The following is a 22531-nucleotide window of genomic DNA, read 5'->3' as shown; positions in this document are numbered from 1 at the left end:
GAGTACACCACGACAGGAATCCAAGGACTGTCCTGGGAGGGGCGACAAGCACACCTTGGCATCAGGTGTCCCCATGTCAACCAGAGTGGGCTCCACTTTCTTTTAAAGCTGCAAATTAGAATCCACAGCTAGAACACTTCCAAGGTCCACTGTGCCATCATGGGGAAGGCAGGGGTTGTACAAGACCCTTCTCCAGCTGAGGCCAGGAGAGGCTGGACTTCTGGACTGTGGATTGTTTGTACCTCAGATGGAGTTGCGCTGGGCATGAGAGTAGAGGCTGAGAAGATAAAGGGTGATGCAGGACAGGCTAAGGGAGAGAGCAGTCCCAGAGATGTTGGGGAACAGTGTTTGCAGTCTGATGAAAACACTTCCCCTCTCCCCAGTGCGATCATGAATAAAATCTGCAATAGAGTGTTAAAGTACCAAGAAAGGTGGCACAAAGGCGAGTTATTGTTCAGAGAATTACTCACACCAAGACAGTGGTTAATCCTCCTCCTGAATCTTCAGCTCTGGGATCCTGTTATGGCTTGAGGACAGGTCTTGCAGGTGTAGGGGTTTGTCCTAGGGTGTGAAAGGGCCATGGTCCCCACCAGTGGGCACATCTGTAAGGTGCAGGGTGGGGCCTCTCTCAGCCAGTCTTCCCACACTGTTCCATGTGCCTAGGGTGATGATGCACAGCCTGTTACTGCCCTATTCATGAACACCACTCACCCATGTGCATTGGAGCCTCCGGGAAAGCCACACTCCTGTCAGGCCAAACTGGTTCCCTCTGGGGCAGTGGGGATGGATAGCTGGATGCATCTTAACTCCCAGAGCCCTTGTACCTTCACATCATTGATGTGGCATCGCTAGAAACAAGATCCTGGCCAAAGCATCTCAAATGTGGGAGAGCCACAGTGAGGATATGGGGGAGCAGCTGGCTTGGAAAGAGAAGAGGTACAGCTACTGGCAATAAGAAGATAAGGACACATTTTGGAAAGAGGCTCATGAGAAACAAAATCTTTTCAGCAAAGGGTGCCAGAACTACATGGATATCCATAACAAAAAGAGACTAAGGCCCCTTTGTCAGAAATTAACTGACCGTAAGTGTACGGGTTTATTTCTGTATCCTCTATCCTGTTCCATCGGTCAGTGTGACTTCTCCTAGGCCCAGCCATGATATTTTGACTATTGTAGCTTTGTAATATATTTTGAAAATAGTATAGGGCATTCAGTTTTGTTCTTTGTCCTCAAAATTTGAGGCCATTATGATTCTTTACCAATTTTAATGTTTTTCCTATTTCTGTGAAGATGACATTGGAATTTTGATAAGGATTATATTTTTTCTTAGACACAAATGTAAAAGTTAAAGCTATAATGCTCCTAGGAAAAAACAGGAAAATATCTATGAAACTGAAAGTAGACAAAGATTTCCTGGACAGGATATAGGAAGAAATACATATAAAAGACAAGTTGATGATTCAACTTCATCTAAATTAAGGTCTTCTAATTAAAACAAAATGAAAATGCAAGTCATAGACAGAAAGAACAGCATCTATCTGTCCAAAGACATATCCAGATATGTACAGGATTCCAACAAGTCAATACCAAAGACATTAGTAACCCAGTTAAAAATAGGCAAAAGATGTGAATAAACACTTCACCCCCAAAAATGTAAAGGACCAGAAAGTATATGAAAAAGCCACTCAACACTGTTAACTATCAGAGAAGTACGAATTAAAATCACAGTGAGATATCACAGTTCATCCAATCGAACGGCTAAGATTAAGAATATCATTCACACTAAGTGTTGGCTAGGATATGGAGCAACTGAAACGCTCCTACATTGCTGCAGGAAAGTATGATGATATATCCACTTCTGAATGCCACTTAGCAATCTCTTACAGAGTGGAACACACACTTTTCAAGTGAGCCAGCATTTCCCCTTCTGAGTACTCACCCAAGAGAAATGAAAGGATGTGTCCAGGTGTTCACCCATCCAGGCATGAGTATTTTTAACAGCTTTATTCATAGTAACTAAAAACAGATGCAACCCAAATTTTGGCCAATGGATAATTGATGAAAAAATCATGGTACATGCATTCGATGGAATTCTATTTGGCAATAAATAGGACACAAGTATTAATATACTCTGCAACATGAATGAATCACATAGATACAATGTTTAAATGAAAAAATCAGACTCAGAAATGTATGGTGCTGGGTTTCTATTCATATGAAATTCACTAACAAGCAGAATTCATCTGTGGTGGGAAAAGTCAGAACAGTAGTTGCCCTGGCAAAGGGGGCTGACTGGAAAGAGGCTTAATGGATTCTGAAGTCACAAAAATATTTAAGATTGTCTGGGGGAGCAGTTTGTCAAAATCCTACAATTCAGATGTGTACATTTCAACAGGCATAATGTTTTACATTAAAAAAATACAAAATTATTAAATGGGTAGAGGTATAAATACAGCATGGCAAAATGTTGATCAAGGTTGGAGCTGGATGACAGATGCTTAGGGGTTAATTATGCTATTATATTAATTTTATAGATGTTTAGGGGGTTCTAGAAAGAGAACAAGGAGGGAGGGCTCCATTTATCAGAAGTTAAAATTCACTCTGAACCTTCTATCACAGAAACAGTACCTCACATGGAGAGGACAGTGGAACAGAGTTGAAAATCCGGAAGTAGCGTCAGTCACGTGTGCAACTTTAGATGCACAGTGGTGACATCGCATTCCATGGGGAAAAAGGCCCTGCTACTGAGTAGGATCAGGAAACTGGGTGGACATGAATGAAGAAAAATATTTGATTCCTTTCTTATGATTTTGTAAAAGCCAAATGAACCCACTGTTTACATGTAAAAACACAGCCACTCATACACTGAGGAAAAAAATGAGGATCCATAAACATGGGGCAGTGGGGTCCAGCTCTGGAGGGGTGGCCCTGACAGGTCTGTTCCAAGGAGGTGCCAAGCTCCAGGCTGGGGGGACAGACATGCTTGAGACCCCCAGGAGGGGCATCCCAGCCTAGATGGGGACGATTCCAGCAGCAGTGGCACAACAGAGCTGGAGACATGGAAGAACCCGAGAGATGGAAAGATAGCCCAAGTTCATCCAGAGATGGAAGGGCTGAGGCACGGGAGGAGTGGGTGCTTCCGGTCAGCAGGGTGGATCAGCCTCACCTTCCGCTGCCCAGTGAAGGATGGTGGAGAGGACCAGGCATGGCATTTGTGAGGCCCCCAGACACCCACACCACTGACCCCACCAAGCCCTGCACCAAGATGCCCACCAACAGGTGCCTGGTGAGGTCACAGTGAGACCATACCAAGACCCCAGGATAGGGGCCCTTGCCAAACGTCCTCCCAGTCCAGGAGGGCTGCTTCTTTATTTGCAGGCCCAGATGGCCCATGCCCGGGAGGCCTGACAGTCTATCTGAAGGTGAATAAGGAAATAGCTGGGACCAAGACAGCCAACTCCTCCCCAGCAAAGAGGAGGGAGGGTGCTGGGGTGGGCTGGGAGGCCAAGAGGCCACGGCCCCAGAGGTAGGTACTGATCCTTGGAAGGATGCTGAGAGCCCCGGATGGAGCTGTGCTCAGAGCTCCTGGGTTGAAACCAGGAAGATGAAGCAGGGACAGTGGCAGCCAAGGCCCTGGTGTACACGAGAGGCTTCAGGCTGAGTCACATCAACAGCCATGGAGGAGAGGGTCCTGGGGTGCCGGACCTGGAGGGGCCCGGGCAGAGAACAGAGCCATGCTTGTCTGCACCGTAAACAAAAGGAAGGGTCTGAAGGAGACTACCCCAGCCCTGCCAGCCGGGGCTTGATCCTCTTCCCTGTGCCTCTGTGGCCGTCTTGGGCTGCAGCTAGCAGGACACAGGGTGCCGAAGCAGGAGGCAGCCAGTAATAGTGGTTCTGAGTGTCTCTCATCTCAGCCTCAGCCCCTCTGAGAGATACTCTCTGCTCCTGCACCCCCATGTGGATGGGTGAACACCTGACCAAGCAGATGTGACCTTGGGGCCACAACCAGTGGTGGAGATCAGGTCACAGCAGGTCAGGACCGGTGGCCCTAGAACCAGGGACACCAGCCACACTGAACGAATCTAGCTGCTGGGCTGTAGCATCAAGGAATCTGGGACAAGGGTGACAGGGTAGTGGCCACCTCATCAGGGTCCTCACAGCTGGGACCCTGGGCCAGCCTCAACCCCTAAGGGGCTCCCTTGCAGCTGGCCTGGAGGGGTGGAAAAGGAATGTGCACCAAGTGAGATGCTGCTAGAGGAGGACAGAGGAGACCAAGCCAAGGTCCCTGGGCTGACCCGGACAGCAGCACCAAGGGAAGCCACCAGGACCCCTGGGAGCTCCATGAGCGTGGTGCTCACCCTTCCAAGCAGCTTGACTGGGCTTCCATGCTTGAACAGTGGGCAGGGCCAAGGTGGGGCACCTCTGTGGTGACCCCTACCTAAGAAGACAGATGAGAGACAAAGAAGGGATGGCCTGGTCTCTGGACATAGAGCCGCTGCCAGAGCTGTTTGCTCAGCACAGCGGCTTTGGGTCAGAGGGGAAGCTGGTCGGAGTGCAGGGGGGTCTGGAGGGGTGGCTGGGGCCTGGAGGAGGAAGGGACGGTTCACAGACCAGCCACGCCTTGCCGGGTGGGACAGCAGCAGCGAAAGGCAAGGTTTAGAGTCAGGCTTGTGGTCTCAGGTGCATGCTTCACTGCACTGTGTTCCCTCCTCGGAAATGCAAAAAAGCAGAGCTCCTCCATATAGACGCAGTTGCCATGAGAATTAAACAGAGGAAGGGGATAAAGCTGGCCAGAGTCCCTGCTCCTGGGCACATCAGTGACAAGAGGGAAAGCCAGGGGTAGGGTGTGTCTGGGGAAGAGTACAGTCACCCACCCTTAAAGGGACCATGGGACAATGTGCACCTTCAGCACAGGTTTCCTATCCACAAGGAGTATCACATGTCTGGGGCCAATATTTGTTAGGTCTTCACCCTTTGCTGCAGGGAACAGCAACCTGCCAGTCAGCACCCCAAAGACAGGACTCCAACAGCCTCCATCCCACCAAGCCTCTGTGTGGTGTGCATGCATTCAGGGCGACAAAGATTAATAAGTGCAGTCCTCACACCGTGGCACATCTGTGGTGCAGACGGGCCCAGGACATGGAGGCTCGCTGGAGTGACAGAAGTCCCTGGCTAGCAGAGGACTGGGAGGCCGTGGGACTGGACAGAAGGGTCACACAGAACTGTGTCCATCTGGGCTCAGAGCCACTTTTAAATAGATGTGCTTCTTCATTTATAAAATCCCACCAGCCCATGGCAAGCTGTGTTCAGTGTATACGAACCTAAGAAGTCGCTTCCCTTTTGCCCTTGTCCTTTTGCCACTTGCCTCAAAAATCACGAAAAGCAACTGTGTTTCGGACCTGGAGATGACTCCTAACACAGCTCTAACTAACGCTGTTAGAATGCTTTGAGGTCAGGCTCTACCTTTGGGCCTCAGACCCAAAAAACAAGAAATCATCAGGCTTTCCCAATCTCCCTTTCTCCTACTCCTTCCTAATTGGTGATTGTATGTTCATTTTATTTTGCTAAAGGTGGCCTTTTCGAGCCTTGTTCATTACACTTTTGTATATCTTTCCAGGAATTTCCCCCATGACTTTAAATACTTATATGCAGTCTTTCATGTAGCAAACAAAGACACTGTTCACTGCTCTGAAAAATACAGACATCAGCAGAGTTTTTCTTTGCTCCCTTCTCATCCTCTGATTTTTTGTTTCCTACATTATTTGTACATCATCATGGTTTAAAATATAATATTAGTGTTAGCTAACTCAATGACTCTTACTAGCTTTGTCTATAGCTTGACTTTGAAAACTAGAAAACTAACTAATAGCACTGACAATACTATGATTTCAAAGGTAATCTGTAGAATTTTAGTTCTACACGATTGTCTCAAAAGATAAAACGGCAAAATTAAATTATGTACTTAAATGATTTCTACTGAAAACAAAGGTAATATATGCTTAAAACATCCCATCAATTCCATTACATTTTACTATCACCCAAATCAGTGAGGCTACCGTGTGCCCAGCTGTGACCACCGCTCACTTTGCAGAGTGTTGTCATACTTCCTTTACACCAGAAAAACAATATCTGGTGGCTGGGCTTGAACCCAGGGCCTCATACATGCTAGGCAAATGCTCTACCACTGAGCTACACTCTCACTACAGCAATAAATTTATGATAAATTTAGATATGATATATATGCATATACATACACACAGGGTGATCAAAAAGTACAGTGAATGCTTATGCTTCAAAAATTTATTACTGTAAAAATCATATTGCCTTTAATCTCCCTCAAAATCCTCCAGAACTTCTTCAGAAAGTGGGAAGAAGCATGGGATAAGTGTGTTTGAAATGAGAGGAAACATTTTGAGGGGGATTTATGACTATATGTCTTTTACTGTAATAAATGTTTAGAAGTTTAAACATTCATTGTAGTTTTCAATCACACTATACACACACACACACACAGTGGTGCCTCTTTCACAAACTCAATTCTCTCCATGATTCTGATCACAAACCAAACAGGATGAGAACATAACCAAATTTCCCTATAAAGTCAACTTTGAACCTAACTATTGAATTTGATTCTGCCAACTCATTTGTGACCAGAAGGATGGAAAGAATATATTCTATATATGTATATATATAGCTAGAATTTGCATGTAACCTATACACACCTTCTCAGACACTTTGAACCATTGTTCGGTGACCTAGAACACCCAATAACAGTGTTGTGCAAGTATTTGTTACACTTCATTGTTTAAAACAATGACAAGAAAAGAACCTGTACACATTCAGTACCAATACAATTTTTTCCCAAATATGTTTATTCTCCCAGATGGCTGAATCCAGGAATGTGTGACTCATGGATACAGAGGGCCAACTGTACAGTCTATGAATTCTTGTTTTTTATTTTTCGAAAATTGAGTGTTAAGCATTTGCCTGCACACCACCGTTCCCAGGGCTTGTCTGAATTTACCACCACAACACTAAAGAAAGTAGCCTAGAACAAAGAGAAACACCTCTTCCTCTGACCTGGGTGGCCCAGGACTCCAGGGCTTATCAGTAGGATCTGCAGACTGTCAAAGTGGAGGACTGGATCAGCAAGCGCAGAGGGCCAGTGGCTGGGAGGGCAAGCCATCCCTTCCCTGCCTGGGGGCAGTTGTGAGGGTCCAAATGACACTGGCTAGGAGAATGCCCAGGCTGGGGAAGGCATGGACAGATGTGACATTTGCTACTTGAGAAAGGTAACCCAGCCCACTACCCATCACCAACAGGGCTCATGGCTCCAACAGCCTGAGGTAGCCACCACCCCACCACCCCACCACCCCAGCAGAGCTGCCCCCCCCCGACCTGGGCCACTACCAGTCCTGAGCTTTGCAGGGTGCTGACTCTGCAGCATGGTGCAGGGGAGGGAGGCAATGTCACTTCCACTTTCTGCCCAGGCCCCACTGAGGTGCCAGTCGGGCACATTTGAGTACTCAAACCTCAGCCACAGGTTCACTTCAAGTTTTGAGGGAAATTGACAGGCAGTTTCAGTGTAACTGGCCCAGCTCTCTGCTAATTGCCTCCCTGCGCTTCCAGAGAAGCTAGGAAATGTGGGAACTGTTGCTTCAGCAGGGGATGGGCAGCACACCAACATGGTTCTCCTTTGCTTCTGGAAACTCCAAACTGAGAGTGTTTCATTCACCCTTCTGGGAATCCATCCTAAGGCAATGACCTGATCTTTTATAGATCTGCCTCAGAACTTCTTTTAAGTGGTGGAGTGATGTGAAGACATAAACACAAAAGGAAATGTTCAGGTGAAGAAGTTCTCTGTGTTTTGGAAATAATCTGAAGGGTGCCATGTTAGAAGACTTTAACACAGCATGTTATTCAGCCATTCAGTTGCCATTTCAAATGTTATTAATACCAGAAAGAAATGCCTGCCTTATGATGTTCTCTTAAAACAAAAAAACAGACAAGAAATCTGCTTCCTCAGCCTCAAGCAAGGACCAGCTCTGGGTCCAGCACCTGGGTTCGGGTCCTGCCTCTTCCCTCCTCAGCCTGACCTTGGGCATGTTGCTCCAGCTCTTTGTCCCTCAGTTTCCCCTGAGGGCCCACAGCAATTCCCTTCCCATGGGAGGTTGGGGGAAGTAACAAGATGAGATGGTCCCCAGCACTCAGAGCACAGTGAGTTTCCAACATCATGGGTCCTCACTGTCGCTTTCCAGGCATGATAAAGTATTGCAGGGACTGTCGAAAACCAGACTAGTGGTGGAAGAGGGTCCAAGGGGACATGTTGTCCTCATTGCTGCCTCCTTGGGACAGGACTATCTTGCTCTCCAACAGCATCCCACACTCCCCAAGCCCCTCGCTTGCAGACAGCTCTGGGTAGCCTGCTCTTTGCTTCCTCAGCTATCAAGGGCTCCAAGCAGAGTCTCATGGGCCATCCTGGCATCCCCTCACACACAGCTCACACGCAGTAGGTGCTCAAACATTTGATGGTCAGATTTTCCCAGGTTTTACTGGAGATTGTTGTGGATGTCTAATTATACACAACAAAAAGTAGTGGTTTGAAACAAGAGCGGCTTCTTATTTCTGGTGACTGGACAGGACAGGAAGCAGCAGAGCTTGGCTGGTAAGGTCCCGTGTGCTGCGTTCACAGGAGCTGGATGGGGGCAGATCCTGCAGGCTTCCCCTACATGCCAGGCACCTCAGTGACTTCCTATAGCTTCTCTTTCTGCTTCTGGCCACTCATCATGCATTGGACAGTGTAGATTTTTCTTTAAAAGATGCCAGAGAAAAAATGAAATCACCAGGCCTGTTGGTGTCCATGTGCAGAATTGTCATGGTGCCATTTGCACCTCTTGGGGATCTATGATTTGAATGCATCCCTGAAAATTTCATGTGTTGGAAATATAGTCCCCAAAGTCATGTTTTAATGGGACCAGGAGGTGGAGCCCTTGGGAGATAATTAGGGTTAGGGGAGGTGATGAGGTGGGACTTCTGATGGCATGCATGGCTTTATAAAAAGAGGCTGAGGTAGCATGCTTCCTCAGGCACTGTGTGATACCCCGCACCAGGGTACAGCAAGAGGGCCTCACCAGATGCAAACAGATGCTAGCACTGTCCTTGGACTTCAACCTCCAGAGCCATAAGCTAAATAAACTTCTATGCTCTATAAATTTCCCAGCCACGAGGCTTCTGTTATAGCCACAGAAAACAGACTGAAACAAGAAACATGTGCATACCAGGAAGAGAGGAGTTTAGAGGGTACCTCCAGAGCACCTGCTATTTGGTGAACAGGAAAAAGGAACACGTTTTTCAAAAGAAATGTACACTAAAGGTAGTTCACAAGTAGCATTAGTTGGCACCTTTGTCACTCCTTTTCAGAGTGGCACTGAGCTCCAGGCTCGCAGTGGCAGCAGCCCCTGGCCCAGGAGCCACAAGCCCAGAAGTCTCCCTGCCAGAAACTTGTGCTATGCCTCACAGTCAGGACAGGCTGGGGTGCATGTCTGGGGCATGTGCTGTTTGGGATGCCAGTAGGAGAGGGCAGGGAGAAAGGGACACTTGGAGACAGGCTGAGGATATCAGTTTGGGACCCATCAGGGAAGATGATGTTTTTGAACTGCAAATTTGGATAACATTACCTGTGAGAGTATGAAAAACAAAAAACAGAACAGGCCCAGGACAAAGACTGGGCACCCCAACAGTTAGAGATTCCACCCAGCCTGGAGAACTCCTTTGTCCAACCTCCTGCAGGGGAAAATACTAAAGTGTCATCTTGTGCTATCTTGTCCTTAACCTCTTTAGTTAAATGTTCAGTTAGTCTTCAGCTTCTCCTGTTTTCTGGTATGCACATTTAATGTCATAAATATCCCTCAAGATACTGTATTTGCTGCACAGGAGAAGTCTTGAAATGTGTTGGTAGTGTTGTATTTGATTCTAAATATAGTGTAATTTCTATTCCAATATCTTCTTTGAGACACAAAGCAAAATGTTGTTCAGTGTTTACAAATGTCCATTATTTTTACATGTTGTTGTTGTTGCTGTTGTCTAGCTGTCTGTTGGATGGGGTTAGGGAATGTTGAACCGCGTAGACACTTTTGTGTTTGTTAAGCCACCTTTTATGAAGAGGTCCACACTCAAAGTCTGAAACAGTCCAGTGTGCGGCCATCAGAACACACCTGTGAGAGGAAGGTTTGCTGTCATTGTCCTGAGCGTCTAGGTTTCTCAGAGTGGTGTCTTTTTTTTTTTTTTGTATTAAATTCTTTTATTGGTACATTGTAGGTAGACAACACAATTACATTTCTCATTGGGAATTGTACCTTTATATAATGCATCTTGGTTCTTAGTTTTTCCCCATTCCTAGCCCTCCCTTCACGCCCTCCACCCTTCCCTATTTACAAAGACTTTATTTCCATTTTTTCCATTTCTCATCATTTTTCCTTTCCCTTCTTTCCTTTCCCCTGTGCCTCCCACTACCCCTACCCCTTTGGACCTTTTCTTCCTATTTTACATTTTCGATTATTCATTCCAATCATTGGCACATTTTAGGTATACAATATAATGACATTCATCATTGGAAATTTGCACCTTTACATAGTCTCTCTTGGTTCTTGTTTTTCACCCTTGTCCAGCCCTCCCTATTTACAAAAATTTTGTTCCTATTTTTCCATTTTCTCATATTAATCCCATTCCCTTCTATCCTTTCCCCTAGCCCTCCCACTTCCTTCCCCTTTGCCCCTTTTCTTCCTATTTCACATGACCTATTATACATTTAGTCCTTATTTACACTTTCAGTTTCTCACACCAGAGAAACTATTCAGTATGTACACATCTGTGTCCTATTTATTTCACTTAAGAGTATTGCCTCAATGTGCATCCACTTAGCTATAAATGTCTCTAATTTCTCATTTTTTATGGCTGAGTAGTACTCCATTTTATAAAAAAACCCACATTTTCTTTATCCAGTCTCCAGTTAATGGGCATTTGGGCTGTTTCCAAGTTTTAGCTATTACAAACTACACTGCTATGAACATGGGTGCACATATATCACTATGGTATGATTCTTTTAATTCTTTGGGGAAGATTGCCAGCAGTGGAATAGCGGGGTCAAATGGGATTTCCAGTCCTAGTTCTTTGAGTTATCTCCATACTGATTTCCACAGTGCTTGCATCAGTCTACACTCCCACCAGCAGTGGAGCAGGGTTCCTCTTTCCCCACAGCCCCGCCAGCATTTGTTATTGGTTGATTTCATGATAGCAGCCATTCTTTCTGGAGTGAAGTGGAATCTCAGTGTTGTTTTCATTTGCATCTCTCGAATGACCAGTGACTTTGAACATTTTTTCATGTATTTATTTGGTATTTCTACTTCTTTGTCTGAGAAATGTCTGTTCATTTCAGATGTCCATTTTTGGATTGGGTCTTTAAATTTGGGAGGTCTGATCTTTTTAAGTTCTTTATAGATTCGAGATAATAGACCTTTGTCTGAGGAAGAGCAGGTGAAGAGTTTTTCCCACATTGTGGATTGTCTCTTCACACTGCTGGTGGTTTCTCTTGCTGTGCAGAAGCTTTTTAATAAGAAGAGATCCCATTTGTTGATTGTTTGTGCTAGTCCACGGGCAACTGAGGCTTTGTTCATAAAATCTTTTCCTACACCGATGTCTTCAACGGTTCTACCTAACCTCTGTTCCAACTGGTTCAGAGTTTCTATTTTAATATTTAGATCTTTAATCCATTTTGATTTTAGTTTAGTGCATGGTGAGAGATACAGGTCTAGTTTTAATCTTTGGCAAGGTGAAGCCCAATTTTTCCAGCACCATTTATTAAAGAGGCTATCTTTCCTCCAGTGAGGGTGTTTGGCTCCTTTGTCAAAGATGAGATGGCTGAGTGTGTCTGGCGTTGTTTCTGTATCTTCTAATCTGTTCCACTGGTCCTCAAGTCTGTTTCTTTGGCAGTACCATGCTGTTTTTATCACAGTAGCTTTGTAGTAGAGTTGCAGGTTGGGGATTGTGATACCCCCTGCCATGTCTCTGTTACCTAGAATTGCTTTTGCTATTCTGGGTCTCTTCTTGCTCCAAATGAATTTTTGGATTGTTTTCTCGAGGTCTATGAAGTATGCTTCTGGGATCTGAATTGGAATTGCATTAAATCTATATAGCAGTTTTGGAAGTATGGCCATTTTCACTACATTAATCCTTCCTACCCAGGAGCAGGGGATGTCTGTCCATTTTCTGATATCATCTTCAATCTCTCTTTTCAGAGTGCCATAGTTTTCAGAGACGTGTCTTTAATTTCTTTCGTTAGGATGATTCCTAGGTATTTCAGTTTTTTGGATGCTATTGTGAAAGGAATTATTTGCCCTATTTCTCTCTCAGTGAGTCTGTCATTGGTGTAGAGGAAAGCTATTGATTTTTGTGTGTTGACCTTGTAACCAGCTACTTGACTGAATTTGGTTATTAAGTCTAGAAGACTTTTGGTGGAGTTCTTGGGGTCTTCTATATAGAGTATCATGTCATCTGCAAATGACAATTGGACTTCTTCATTACCTATCTTTATTCCTTTTATTTCTTTCTGTTGTCTAATTGCAGTGCCTAATGTTTCCAGAACTATATTGAACAAGAGTGGTGATAGTGGACATCCTTGTCTTTTTCCTGATTTTAGTGTGAAGGACTTCAGTTTTTGACCACTTAGTATGATATTGGCTGTTGGTTTTTCATAGATGGCTTCTATCAGTTTGAGGTAGAGACCATCTATTCCAATTTTTTGTAGGGTTTTTATCATAAATGCATGTTGGATTTTGTCAAATGCTTTTTCTGCGTCTATGGAGATAATCATATGGTTTTTGTCCTTGGCTCTATTGATATAGTGTATTACATTAATTGATTTTCATATATTGAACCATCCCTGCATCCCTGGGATGAATCCCACTTGATCAGGGTGTATGATCTTCTTGATGACCTTCTGCATTCTGTTTGCCAGTATCTTATTAAGGATTTTTGCATCTATGTTCATTAGTGAGACTGGCCTATAGTTCTCTTTTTCAGTTGGGTCTTTCTCTGCTTTGGGGATCAAGGTGATGCTTGCTTCCAGGAATGAATTTGGGAGTATTGCTTCCCTTTCAATTTCATTGAAGAGTTTAAACAGTAGTGGCAGCAGTTCTTCTCTAAATGTCTTGTAGAATTCAGCAGTGAATCCATCAGGGCCCAGGCTTTTCTTAGTTAATAAGTTTTTAATTACGTTTTCAATTTCATTGGTTGATATTGGGTTGTTCAGAATTTTTAGGTCTTCTTCATTCAACTTTGGTAATTCATATGTATCTAGGAATCTGTCCATTTCTTCTGTGTTGTCCATCTTATTGGCGTATAGGTTCTGGAAGTAGGTATTGATGATCCTCTGGATTTCTGCTGGATCTGTTGTAGTTTCACCCTTTTCATTCCTAAGTGCATGGATTTGGGCCTTTTCTTTCCTTTTTCTGACAAGGTTGGCTAAAGGTTTGTCAATTTTGTTGATTCTTTCAAAGAACTAACTCTTGGCTTCATTGATTTTTTGTATCGTTCTCTTAGTCTCCATTGCATTGATTTCTCCTCTGATCTTTATAATTTCCTCCCTTGTATGAGCTTTGGGGTTGTCCTGCTCTTCTTTTTCTAGAAGCTTGAGGTTCAGCATCAGGTTGTTTAATTGGGCTCGTTCTGTTTTCCTAATATGCATATTCACTGCTATGAATTTCCCTCATAAGACTGCTTTCATTGTGTCCCATAGATTCCGATGTGTTGTATTGTCATTGTCATTTAGTTGAAGGAACTGTCTGATTTCTTCTTTAATTTCCTCTGTGACCCATTGGTTATTCAGAAGTGTGTTGTTCAATTTCCACATGCTTATGAAATTTTTTGAGTTTCTTTTGCTATGGATCTCCAATTTCATCGCACTATGGTCTAATAATATACAGGGGATAACTTCAATTCCTTTGCACTTACTTAAACATGTTCTATGTGTGAGTATGTGGTCTATTTTTGAGAATGACCCAAGTGCAGCTGAGAAGAATGTGTATTCTGATTTTGTGGGGTGGAAGACTCTGTAAACATCTGTTAAGTTCATTTGTTCAAGAGTTCGATTGAGTTCTAGTATTTCAGTACTTATTTTTAGTCTAGTTGATCTATCTATTTGTGACAGTGGGGTGTTGAGGTCCCCCACTACAATTGTATTAGTGCATATATGGCTTTTCATGTCCGTTAGTATTTGTTTTATATAGTTGGGTGCACTAGTGTTTGGTGCATAGACATTTATGATTGTCATCTCTTCCTCTTGGATTCTTCCCTTTACAAGGATGTAGTGTCCTTCTTCATCTCTCTTAATTAGTGTTGGTTTGAAATCTACTTGATCTGCCAAGAGGATGGCTACTCCTGCTTTTTTTTGGGTTCCTGTCACATGCAGTATTGTTTTCCACCCTTTAAGTTTCAGTCTATGAGTTTCCTTTAGAATTAAGTGTGTTTCTTGTCTGCAGCATATTGTTGGATTTTGCTTCTTGACCCATTCTGCCAGTCTATTTCTTTTGAATGGTGAATTGAGACCATTAACATTGATGGTTATAACTGAAACGTACTGACTTGTCATTGCCATGACTTTTTCTTTTTGTTGGGTTCTCCCCCTTTACATTTAATTTCTTGTCTTGCCAGATGGGTTCCTTCTGCTTTGCTTCCTGGGGTTGTAATCCTCAATGTCTGTTCCTAGGCTATTGTGTAAAATTCTTTGGAGTGCTGGTTTGGTATTCACGAAGTTCCTAAGATGCTCTTTGTCATGAAAGTATCTTATTTCTCTATCCATTTTGAAAGATAGTTTTGCAGGGTACATCAATCTGGGTTGGAGGCTGTTTTCTTTTAGGGCTTGGAATATGTCACTCCAAGCTCTTCTTGCCTTCATGGTTTGTGTTGAGAAGTCTTCTATGATTCTGATGGGCTTTCCTTTGTATGTGATTTGTTTCTTTTCTCTGACTGCTTGGAGAACTTTGTTCTTCTGTTGTGTTTCTGGAATCTTAACAATTATATGCCTATGTGTAGATTTTTTTTGATCAAGGCTATTTGGAGTCCTATATGCCTCACTTATCTGTATGTCAAGCTCTTTTGCCCTGCTTGGGGAGTTTTCTGCCATTATTTCTGTGAAGAGATTTTTTATGTCATCTCCACTCTCTCCTGTTTCTTCATTGAGCCCAATCAGTCTTATGTTATTCTTTTTTGCATCATCCAGCAGCTGCTGGATTGATTTCTCATGTTCCCTTATAATTTTGAAGCAATTTTTCTTTTCCTGGTCATTAATTGCAATCTTATCTTCTATATCTGAAATTCTGTCCTCACACTGGCTCATTCTGCTGTGTAGACTTTCAATGGAGTTTTTCATGTCCTGGAAATCTATTTGCATCTGTTTTATGGATTCCATTTGTTTCTTATGTTGGGATTCCATCATGTTCCTCAGCTCCTCTCTAGATTTATTAATCATGTCTTGCACTAAGGGCACAATTTCTCCTGTTATCTAAGAAATTATTTCTGATTTCATTTTTTCCAGATCCCCTTTTGTTGCCAGTTCAGTGGGTCCAGGTGATTGAGTATCAGAGGGTTCCATCTCATTTCCCTTTGGGGTTGCTGTAGGTGATCTGGAAGTCTGGTTTTGAGACTTTATGTGTTTTCTCATTTCAACTGGGGTGGGGGGCTGTTAGCGCCTGCATGGATTCCCTCCTCTGAGCTGGGTGAGGTGGGACAGGGGCTGGGAGCAGCGGTAGGGATGGTGACCCAAAAGCCCTTTCCTGGGGGCTGGGAGCAGCCAGAGGGATGGTGGCCAGGAAACCCCTTCCTCTGGGCCAGGAGCAGCGGGACAGAAGGTGGCCCAAAAGAGCTTTCCTCTGGGCTGGGAGCAGCGGGAGGGATGGTGACCGGGAAGCCCCTTCCTCTGGACCAGGAGCAGTGGGATGGTGGCTCAGAAGCCCCTACCTCTGGGCCAGGAAAGTGGGACTCAGTACCTTGGTCTGGTGGTCTGGTGTCCTCTGGGCCTTGGCAATGTGGAATCAGGTGGCTGCCTGTCTGCAGTAGGGTGATTCGGTGTCTTCCGCATGACTCAGGACCTCGGTAGGGCGTGCACAGACCTGCCTGTCTACAGCGGGCTGATTCGTCGTCTCAGAGTGGTGTCTTAAATCTTCCAAATGTCTGTGTTCCCTCCCTTTCCCTCCAGGAGACATACAGAGGTATGGACCTGGGCCTCTCTGCCTGTGACTTGTCTCTTGTATCATCTCACGATGACAATTCTTTTCCCTGGCAAAGCTCCTTCTTTAATTGACCTTGCTTCATATCAATATACTATGCTACATCAGTTTTCTTTTAGTAACTTTCCTGGTGTACTTTTTCATTAGTTTCTTTTCAATATTTCTGTATTCTTATTTGAAGTACATCTCTGAAAACAGCTTCAGTTGTGTTTTCTTTTTAATTCAAAGTAGCAGATGAGCTTAATTTATTTATATTTACTGTGATTACTGATTTATTGATACCTGTTTCTGCTTTGTGTTCCACTTACCATGATTTTTCTTTTATTTTTTTTCTCTTTTTCTTCCTTCTGTTGAATTAAGATTTTTTGGTCTTTATCCCCCTCTATTGGTTTGGAAGTTATACATTCTCCATTTTTCTTTTTACTTTTACATTTTTAACATGAGTACCTGGCTTTTAAGCACGTACTGTTGTGCTGTCCAACACAATAGGACCACAGGCCATCTGTTCCCACTGAACATATGAAATAGCAGCACTGAGTGGATAAATTTTCAATTTTATTCAATGTTAACTTAAAGATTGATACAGGGTCCAATTATTTTAAAACTTTTACATATGCTTGGAACAACTTGCAGATCTTTTCTTTCAACTCTAAATTTCATGAAATCTAAATGCAGATGAAATGTTTCCAGTGGGAATGGAGCATCCAGATTAGAATGTGTGATACATGGAAAATACACCCGGATCTAGAAGACTTGGTGTAAAGAAGGAGATTAAAGTGTCTCAATAAATACATATATATTAGTGACATGTTGAAGTCATACCATTCATATATTGTAGTGAATAAAATTTGTTGTTAAATTAATTTCACCTGCTTCTTTCAATGCATCTACTAGAAAGTTCTGAATTATACCTGTGACTCATACTACAATCTCTACCGTTCTGTACTCAGCTAGTGTCCAGGGGCTGATAGTGTAGCTCCATGGTAGAGAGGCACAGGGCCATGAGTTAGATTTGAAACAGTTCAAAATTTTTAATTCAAGAAAAAAATCCTAGCTTGATGGTGCACACTTATACTCCCAGCTATTCAGGAGGCTGAGGCAGAAGGATTGTAAATTCAGGTCCAGCCTGGGCAACCTAGGGAGACCCTGTCTTGAAATGAAATTTAAAATGGACTAGGGATGTGGCTCAGTGGTAGAGCACCCCTCAACTCAATCCCCAGTATTGCAAAAAGAAAAAAGAATACGTTTTAACAGATGATTTCAATGTAACACTAGAGTTAAAGGTCCAAGTGCCCAGGAGGCCGAAGCTCCAACCCCCTCCCGGGTCGTGGTGCTCGGGCCCTGTCACCGCCCTGTGTGAGTGTCCCCACCCTGCCATCCACACTGCCTCCATTCTCACAGTACCCACACGCCAGGACTCACTGGGTCGTCAACATCCTGTTTCTAGATGTCTCTTTTTTTGGTATATGTTTGAGATACAGAATGATCACATTCATCTTGGGAAATTACATGCATCCTATCTTCATCATCTTTAACCCCTTCCTCCCCTGCTTTCTCCTCTCCTCATCCCCATCTCCAAAAAGTCTACCTCCCTGTTTCCTATCCTCTCTCCTTTATTTTGCTTTTTTAAATCATTTATACTTCAGGTTTTTCATATAAGAGAAGCAATGTGATATTTAAACTGTGTGTCTGATTTATTTCACTTAGCATTATGGTCAAAGGTGCATCCATTTTCCTAAAATGACTGGAAAGATCCCTCTTCATGGCTGAGTAGTGCTCTGTTGTGTACATACACCACATTTTTATCCATTTGTCTATTGATGGACATCTAGGCTGTTTCCCTATTGTGCAGATTCCTTAAGTGCACCTTCAGACCCTCCCTCCTTTCAGCCTCCAGGCCAGTGGAGACCTGTTAACTTTCCCCTGAGCCACCCAGGACGCAGACCCCAAGCAGAGACCCACCTGTGGCTATCCTCCACGCAGCTGCCCGCTGGCCTCAGAGGCCGGGCAACCAGGCTGCTACAGAACCGATGTCCGGGGCGGGCACTGCTCAGCCTCCTCCCCTCGCTGGCCTCCGCCCACTCGCATTCTGACCCAAGCGGGACCCGGATCTGGCTGGGCCCATTGAAGAAAGCCCATCTGAGGATCCCTGCCGCGACCCTGCGGTGTCCAAAGCGTCTCCGGGAGGCGGAGGCAGGTGAGGCCCCCTGCGCCCTCACCCTGGATGCCCCACTGCCCGCCTGTTCCCATCCCACACGGCGGACGCAAGGGCTGCGCGTGGGTGCTTGCCAAAGGGTTTGGCACCCGGGACTGGACTGAGACCCTCCTCTTGCGAAGGGCCTGCTCAGAGCGGTGCCTGGCGCTGCAGGACACACACACACACGCACGCACACCAACACGCACACACGCACACCCCCGAGCGCGCCATGCAAGTAGTGTGCTGTGAGCGCCATCTGTTGACCACGACTGTCGATTACAGTCAGGGCTGCTCAGCGTCTCGATGAATCAGTTGGGTTTTTCTTCCACTAATAATGAGAAGCCTTGTTCCATGGAAGGAAGTCCCAGAAAGAGAAAAGGAGTGGAAGGGGAAGGGGGAGGAGGGAGGAAGATGCTTTAATATGTCATGTAACCATTCCTCAAGACGATTACAAACTACATAAACTGCAAATAAAATTTTTAAAAATTTTAAAGGTGGAAACAGTACGTGGTCTCCCGCACTAATTTAAACATTTATACACATAAAAAATCAATCATGCCAATGCTTATAACAACTAGGAAAACAAAACAGCTTTGCTATGTACAAGATGTGATTGAAAAATACAGTCAATGTCTAAATTTTTAAATTTTATTTCAGTAAAGACACATTGCCATGAATCACCTTCAAAATCCTCCCTGTTGGTTGGAACACGCTTATCCCATCATTCTTGTCCCTTTCTGAGGCAGCTCTTTCATGAGTGTCAGTTGTGCTGTCCTGGCTGCCTCAATGTCCTGAATTGATTCACTACATTTGCCTTTCGTGATCATTTTGACTTGGGGAAGAGCCAGAAGTCACAGTGCCAGATCTGCTGAGTAAGCTGGGTGAGAACACACTCTCTCGTGTTTACAAGCTGCCTTCCTGTAGGATCCTACCTTTCTGTTGGATGGCACTAAGCAGCAGCATTCACCATGTTTTCTCTCACACCTCATAATGACACTGAAGAAAGAGGACTTTCCAGAACTGCTTCAGGAAGTGGTAAGGATGATGGAATAAGTGTGTTTGAAGTGAGGGAAAGGATTCTGAGAGGGAAAATGGCAATGTGTCTTTTACTGTAATCAATTTTTTATTTAAACATCCACCTTATATTTTGATCACCCTTGTATAAAAAACAAAGAAGCAAGCGGCCCCAGAAGCTCTTTTGCTTTTTTTTTTGGTACCTGGGATCAAACTCAGGACCTCGTACTTGACAGGTAGGTGGTGTGCGCTGAGCTAAATCCTCAGCCTCAGAAGCTCTCAATTAAATGTATTTGCAAGGTAGCTCTGGAAGGACCAGGACTGAGGCTCACTGGGCAGAGGACTTTTGGCCACCCTGCTCAGCTTCCAGCACCCTGAGCTGAGCCCTTACACAGGTCCCTAATTTGGCCGAAGCTGGTCACCCCACTGCTGGTGACAGCTTTGTTCCAGACTCCTGGCTCAGGGTTCTGGATCCCCACCCAGCCACCTCAAAGGGTCCAGGAAGGACTTGAGGGGGCACAATCGGGCCCCTGCCCCCCTAGCCACACTTCACCATGGTCCGACACACAAACCTTAAGGGTGGCCACCATGTCCTCCACCACCTGCTGCCAACTCAGTTCTAAACATACATGCACCCCCGGGTGAAGTCACCTGGCCGGGCTGAATTATGAGCACTCAGTGCCCAAGCAGACCAGCAGTCAGCGGTGCTGCTGTCTTGCTTTGCAGATGGCCCAGGGGTCAGAGGTTGCAAAGCACCCAGCCAAGGAAGGTCGGTGTTAAGAGTCAGCCTCGCCTTCCCTTCCCCCTCCCGCAGGCCGGCGTGGGACGGTCATCTGTGGGGCCTTCTCGGCTTCTTCTTGCTGGCTTCCCTCGCCCAAGCCATCTTGTACCAGAGCATATAATGGGTGCTGAGCCGGGGGAAGCTAGGTCACTGCGGCCACCTGCCCGCCTCCCTCCTCCCCTTGCACGCCTCGGCGATGCCTTGAAGCTCTGCGACCTTGGAGACTCGCTGGACTTGTCTGCCCATAGTGAACACTGGACGGGCAAGCTGTGTGGTTGCAGCTGCCAAGAGAGACCTTGGTGTAGCAGAGCCCTTGATTCCCACGCCCTCCCCAGACCTGGACCCGCAGGGACGTGGTGCGCGCAGGGGCCGCCAGGGGGCGCTCTGCACTGCCAACCCGCCAGCCCGGCCTTGCGCGGCCAGCTCGGTTCTGCTGCAGCCCAGGCACTGCCACCAGCGAGGTCTCCGGAGGCACTGAGGCCCGACCATGTCCACGCCACGCCGCGTCTCCCGCGCCTGCCCTCGCGCTCGAGCCTGGGGCCGAGCCGCACGAGCTGTCCTCAGCCGGCGGTCCGGCCCAGCAAGCAGGCAGGACCCAGGCACGGGTGAGCAGAGCCCGCTCTTCCCTCTGGGCGCGCACCTGGCCGGCCTTCCCAGGTATGCCCACCTGAAGACCCTTTCCAATGGCCCAGGTTGGCGGGTGCTGCCAGGCCGCCCCACAGTGTCACTGTCCTGTGCTCCCCAGAGAGCTGGCAGGAGCCGGGTTAGTGCGCTTGGCACACAGTTGGCGCCTAACAAGCGCAGGCTGTAGTATTAATAAGGTCTGCAGGTGGGCTGAGGCAGGGCACGGGGTATTGGCCTGGGTCCGGAAAGACCCGGTCGCAACACCGACTGGGCAAGCAGTCGCAGTGAGGCCAGCGCTGAGTCATCCCCCGGAGAGCCCAGCTCCCTCCTGCCTCCTTTCACTGCTGCCCGGCCTACGACCTGCTCCTGACCCTGCTGCAAAGAAAGGTGGGTGAGGGGAGGTGGGTGGGTCTTTTGCCCCCTCTGCCCCTGAAGTTGCCCGTCCATGGCGACCCCACAGGGGCACTGTAGGTCTGAGCCCTTTCCCCTAGCACGTTGCACCCACTTCTTTCCCATGCCAACCCTACCAGCTCCCGGAGATACCAGGGTGGCTTTAGCCAATCAGCGTGTCCCAATGTCGCATCCACTTGGGTGATTTCTGGGGGTGGTCATTTAGTGAACCAAACTGTGGCCCGGAGGCCGGAGGACCCCCATGGCATGTAGGGAGGGGCAGTTTCCTGGCACTTCTGGGAGAGACCCTGAGTGATAGGCACTCTCTTCCTGCTGGATGGAAGAGTGCATTTTAAAAAATAAGAGATGTTGCCCAAGTCTGTAATCCCACCCTCTCTGGAGACTGAGGCAGGAGGATGGCAAGTTGAGGCCAGTCTGAGCAACATAGCAAGACCCTGTCTCAAAATTTAAAATTTTTAAAGTGGGCTGGGGATATAGCTCAGTGGCAGAGCACTCCTAGGTTCTACCCCTGTACTGAAAAACTGGATGGATGGATGGATGGATGGATGGATGGATGGATGGATGGATGGATGGACAAACTTTGTTGAGAATGAAGCAGCCATCTCAGAAGTAAATAAGAGAACTATAAAAAAAAAAAACAACACAGATATGATGAAACACAGTGCTAAACAGCTGGATCCAGGCATGCTTGAAACCTGAATATTGTGAGGAAGGGCTTTCCTGCTAAAAGTTAATAAATCCCCTATCTTTGAAGTCAATTTTAGCTGGCTTTTTGTTTGTTTGTTTTCCACAACTGAAAGATCCTAGCCTGTATACTCTCTTGACCAAAGAGAAAACAGGTACTCAGAAGGTGTAAGTTTGCCAAATAAAACCAAGGGCAGCCCATTAAACCTGAACAGTGCTTCAGATGACCCATGGGTGCCTCTATGGCAGAGAGTGTATCCAGGCAATATTTGGAACATACTTGTAACACAAAATTAGCTGGGCATGCTGCATTTTTATTTGCTAAATCTGACTCATGTTTCAATTCACACTAAAAAAGGAGAAACCTAACCTTGAAGCTTGAGTATTAATTCTAACCCTCCTGGTACTCAGGGTCATGGCATTGCACCAGCCCTGGTGCTTAAGGAACACAGAGACATGTTGCTCTGGGTCTGTCCTGGCTTCGAGGTTCTGGGCTGATGTTTGAGTCCTCCAGCTCTCCACTCAGCCCAGTCTTTGCCT

At 45.8% G+C, this 22531-nt stretch overlaps 1 protein-coding gene across 3 annotated transcripts in view; it reads left to right on the top strand.

The window, feature by feature from the left end:
• Positions 1–20686: 20686 nt before the first annotated feature.
• Arhgap22 (Rho GTPase activating protein 22) overlaps positions 20687–22531 on the top strand; it is a 160295-nt gene continuing 158450 nt past the window's right edge. The window contains exon 1 of one of the 3 annotated variants that reach the window (XM_087210571.1): positions 20687–20877. The gene's annotated coding sequence lies outside the window, so the exon portion shown is untranslated. Of the gene's footprint in view, positions 21284–22531 lie in introns of all 3 variants that reach the window. The other 2 variants (XM_087210569.1, XM_087210570.1) reach the window with 2 other exon arrangements.

This window comes from Heterocephalus glaber, unplaced genomic scaffold (genome assembly GCF_053883595.1).
Source record: "Heterocephalus glaber isolate CG9 unplaced genomic scaffold, H.glaber_assembly_v1.0 deba00001150, whole genome shotgun sequence".
NCBI lineage: Eukaryota > Metazoa > Chordata > Mammalia > Rodentia > Bathyergidae > Heterocephalus > Heterocephalus glaber.
The sequence above is the reverse complement of the archived record's forward strand: the minus strand, read 5'-3'. Positions and strand labels throughout refer to the sequence as shown.